Genomic DNA, 5,182 nt, shown 5'->3' with positions numbered 1-5,182 from the left:
CTGAAAGCAAAACACAAACACATCACTGAAATCCAAGGGGAAAACAGTAAGTGCTTGAGTGACATCCATGAAAATTATGAAATAAGGAAGATACTTCAGGATTTGAAAAAAGAATTCAACAAAAAGAAACATTAATGTAAACACAACTGAAATAAACATGGGTCTCTTCCAGTCTCTTTGGCCTTGCTGGTAGAAGCAAGATGACGAAAGGAATGTTAACCTTTGGAAAGCATTGCAATAAGATGTACACACTGTGCCAACACTGTGACTCTAAGGCCTACCACCTTCAGAAGCTGACCCGTGGCAAGTGTGCCTCCCTGCCAGGTGCAAGAGAAAGCATAACTGGAGTGCCAAGACTAAGAGATGAAACACTACTGGGACTGGGCTGATGAAGCACCTAAAAATTGTCTATCACAGATTTACACATGGAATCCATGAAGCAAAAACATCTAAACCCAATAGGGCAACTGTTGCAGCACCCAGTTCATCATGAAAATTTCAGTCAGTCATAAAATAAATGTTCTGGTTTCAAAGAAAGAAAGAAAGAAATGGAGATGGAATGGAAAAACTAAATATCTGAATTAGAAAACGCAAGGGAAAGTCTTACTGGTGGGATGAAGTAGAAAGTAGAATATTAGGATGTGAAGATACAGTAGAGGATCAAGATGAATTATAAAAACAAAAAAAAAACAAAAAAACAAAATGAAAAACCAAAAAAAAAAAATTAAAGCATTAAAAGGAAAGAACATGTAGGAAATGTGAAGCTCTATCAAAAGAACAAATCTTCAAATTATCCCCACATCTGAAGAATAAAAATGTAAGGTCAGTGCCACAAACTAAATCTTTACCTTCCTCTAAACTACGGAAAGACATACCCCACAGATACAAGAAGCATGCAGAACTCCAGCTAGACAAGATCAGAAAGGAAACACTCTGTAGCATATCATAGTTAAAACACTAAATATACAAAAGAAAAATGTTGAAATACTGCAAGAGAAAAAGCATACGTCATACATAAATGGAAACCTATCAGAATATCATAAAAGACATACTAACACAATTCAAGACAGAGAACAACACAAACTAATATGTGATTTCCACCTTCTACTTTCTCCAGGAGATAGGTCATTGGAACAAAAAATAAGAAGGTCTTTATCCTTTGGAGGCTGGGAGACTCCCCCAAAAGATAAAAGCTACCAAGAGTAGAACTTTGTAGCTGTGGATTAGTTATGTTTAAAATGCCTACTTGCAAATCTTGCTTCTTTGGGATATCAAAATGTATTTTGTGATGTACTAAGGATACTGGTCCTTAAGTCTACCAAATACTATAGTGCATTTTAGCCTAATTCATTATCTGTATGAAGTTATAAAAGTAGCTGTAGATGACTAGGAATTATGTCATTTGTATTAAGCCCAGATCTGTTTCTGATTATGTGGTTCATGCTGTTGTGAAAATGTTTTACCTTTGTCGGTTTGTAATGAAAGGATTTCCTTCTACCCTTTGTAGCTCAGAGAGCACTGATGTATCATCTCAAACTCAATAAACATGTTCCTGAAGGCAAAAAAAAAAAAAGTCTTTTTTCTGAGGCAGCTGCTGCTGAAGATGGAGGAGATGCAGGTTCTAGTGCTGAGGCCAACTTATGCGTCTTATAGTAGCCATTGTGGCCAACAGGTACTGCTGGGCTAGAAGGCTGTGGTCGTGTTCTGAGAGCAATACCAGGAATTTCTACAAAAGCAAGTTAAAATGCTGGGCCTTTCTGTAAAAGCAGATGATACCATCCCTTCCTAAGGCCCCTACCACTTCCTGACTGAACTGCATCTTCTGTATGCACAGTGCAAGGCAAGTAGTCCTGGGACATCTTGAGAGTTTGTTGGGGTCCCTCCACCTTATGATGTAAGAAAGCAGAAATCAGATGGTATCGTGCTGCCCACAGGTGGAGCAGCTGTAGCCTACCAGAAAGTTTGATTACCTGGAGCATCTGGCTTGCGAAGTAGGTTGGAAAGTACAGCCATCCTGGAGTGACAACTCCACCATCCCTAGCACACTTTAAGAGTTCTCTTTGATGGCTTCTCATGTAGGCTCTTACTTTTGGGAGGAGTGGATAGGGGGTTTCACAGAAGCCTTCCGTCTTCCTCTTTCTTAACTGTGCATCTGCAGTTGTCCATATCACTACAAAAGTAGCATTGCTCTTTATTGTAAGGATGAATATGGATCACAAACCTCCACATGGTTTCTGATCACAGTGCAGAGCAAGAACACTGCCCTAAGCTGTTGTAGGACCATGGACCCAGACATGGCCCTTGGAGGCTGCCTGGACAACAGACATCAACATGGCCACATGTTTAACCATTAGTTTTAAAGAAAAAAATGTAAATAAATATAATTTAATTATAAATTAAGTAAAATAATAAGAAGTATATATAACATTAATATAGCTTTCAATGCTCGGTTGTATTTGAACTGAGCCTTTTACTGAAGATACCATTTTCTTTATTTCAGTATATCTACTCTTACATATTTGTGGAAACAAGGCTCTGTGAGACAAATGAACAAAGAAACACAGTTCCCAATGATTTATTAGAGTTAATGTACTTTTAGTTATTTTATTTTATTTTATTATATACATGAGTGTTTTGCCTGTATGAATGTATATGCACCATTTGTGTGTCTGGTGCCATAGAGGCCAGAAGAGCGTGTCAGAGCCTCTGGAACTAAAGATAAACAGTTGTGCTAGATATAGGTGCTATAAAGAGAACTCAGGACCCCTGCAAGAGCAGCAAGGGCTCTTAACCCCTGAGTCATCCCTCCAGCCATCAGAGTTGTTTTAACATTTACCTTCTCAATAAAATTCAGTCATTCCTAGAAGATTCATGAATTCATGTAACACTCTAAATTACTGTTACATGTAGAATGTATTCTTTCTTCAATAAGATATATTAATATTTCAATTTAAGAACAATTTTGAAATATAAACACTAGTTAACATTTCCATATTGTTACAAGGGACATAAGTGAGTTTCATAGTTTAAAATGAGGTTGTGGTTAGTGATGCATGTAGTACATCACTCTTATATGGATTGAACTTTTGATGTCTTAACTAGCTAATTTTTCTTAAAAATTCATTGTTAGATTATACAACAAGGCGTCGTTACAGTCCTGATTGCCAGCCGTTCCCACATGGTATTTACATTTCATTTCTCTTGCAGATGTGGGAAGCAGGAGGTCGTCTGGGAGGAAGGTATCACCTACATTATTGTGCTTTTCTCCTTAAACACTCTTCCTTTTAAAATATTTGTGCAAAAATTATAAAAATATAAAATAAGCAGCAATTGTATAATTTTTCACAGATTTCTTAGTAAGAAAGATATGGATATAACTTTTAATTGATTTAACATTTTCCCACTAATCTTGGCACGTTAATAAAAATAAGCTGTCATCTAAGACAAACAGGAAATACATTCATGATTACATTCACAATATAAAAAGTATAAGTGTATACAAGGCATAATTGCATAAACATACACACACAAACACACTTCTTTAAAAAGTGATGTAAAAAAGTAATGTGTTTTCAGAGCCCACAATAGCAAATAGATTTACTTCATACTAATCCAAGATTTTAGCTTTGTGGTGGCTTAGATTATTTTCTATTCATGTTTCTTGCCCGGTGCATTAAAAGAAAAAAAAATCAGACTAATTTTCTCAGCCACAAAGCCTGGCCCTAGTCAACCTATTTCAGGTTGTGGAAAAGCTGAATAGGAAAGACATGAATAAATTTTTGAGCACTTTCCTAGGACTATAAAATTCCTAATAGAATGCAGATTCTTTTCTTGAGGCAAGTTTTCTTATGTGTAGGTGTGGTGAAATTCACATGCATAAAATTTCTGTATAATAGAGTTGTATAGACCTCAATATGTACATTTTAAGATGCAGTTTCGATATGGTCAAGAGTAATTCTCTCTATCATACACTCTTATTATATCTGAAACCATTATGTGCCTTGAGCACTTGGTTAATCTGTAGCTTAAATTCTGCATCAGCCAGGTGTCCTCCTAAGGTTCACATAAAAATTGAACCTCGTTTAAGTGTGAAATAATCCTGTTGCTTCTATCTGAAAGTGAATGACCCCAGGATTAGATCAGATAAAACACACTCAAGCTAAAGTGCATAAGGTGGATTATGCAAGAAAAGAGGATTTAGGGAAGAATGGATCCACAACTTTTTGTTAACACAGAGAATGGCAGCTTTTGTAAGCAACATTTGTGGAAACTCGACTGGAGCTTTGGAAGCTCTGCCTTTGTGGTGTGTTTCTCTGCATACATTTGCTTTGTAGTTAGGCGTGCTAACTTCGGAAGCCATGCTGGGCCGGGACTCACGCTCATTTTGCCTAATGAAAGGCTGAGGATGTACTTTTACTCGTATGTTCTTATTCTGTCTCCTTTGAAGTTTATTAAGCTCTCCTGCAAGACCTGAAGTTCATTTGGTTGTTATTATCATGACCACAAATTAAGTATCTGTTCCCCAGGGAGTGGTAAGCTTCAGTCTAAGCTATACTTACTGTAACATTTACTTAATTACTTACATACTGCTCCTTATTCTTAAGATATAAAACATAAGGCACCTATTAATGTCTATGTCTATTAAGGTACATCTTGAACTTAATGACATACTTGTGTGATTATTAATGAACTATTGCACCTTCTCAAAGTTACAAGTTTATGTATAAACCTATATGCGTGTACCTATTAATAGAGATAATGAGAAAGAATTAATAGTTATATAGGCAAGACTAGGCAAGAGATGATTTAAACATTATAGCAATGTTTTCCATTAGAATTTACAGATCATGATTTTATGCACCTTTCTGAGCTATAGTTTTTCCATTATTTCAAGGACCTGCCAGGTGTCATACTGAAATGACATTAACTGCTTATATTTGACACGCTTAGGTCTAATATCTCTAATATATCAGTCTTTTTAGTGGAGAGAGTAAAATAGACTTTATACTCTGCTGATTCTAATTTGTAATACAGCCACTTGGAGAATACCTGGGAGAATATCTATTTATCAAGAAATTAAGCCCTTTCCCACTCAATCACCTTTGTCTTATTAAAATAAAGTTGTTGCCCTGCTATGCATTTTCTTATCTAACACATTCCTAAATATTAAATATCAGTATTA

The 5,182-nt window shown here is 36.0% G+C and overlaps 1 pseudogene; it reads left to right on the top strand.

Moving 5' to 3' along the window:
* Positions 1-200: 200 nt before the first annotated feature.
* On the top strand, positions 201-493 carry LOC116073185 (annotated as a pseudogene).
* The last annotated feature ends 4,689 nt before the right edge of the window (positions 494-5,182 follow it).

Source organism: Mastomys coucha, unplaced genomic scaffold (assembly GCF_008632895.1).
Source record: "Mastomys coucha isolate ucsf_1 unplaced genomic scaffold, UCSF_Mcou_1 pScaffold23, whole genome shotgun sequence".
NCBI lineage: Eukaryota > Metazoa > Chordata > Mammalia > Rodentia > Muridae > Mastomys > Mastomys coucha.
This window is presented reverse-complemented; position numbering and strand designations above follow the sequence as displayed.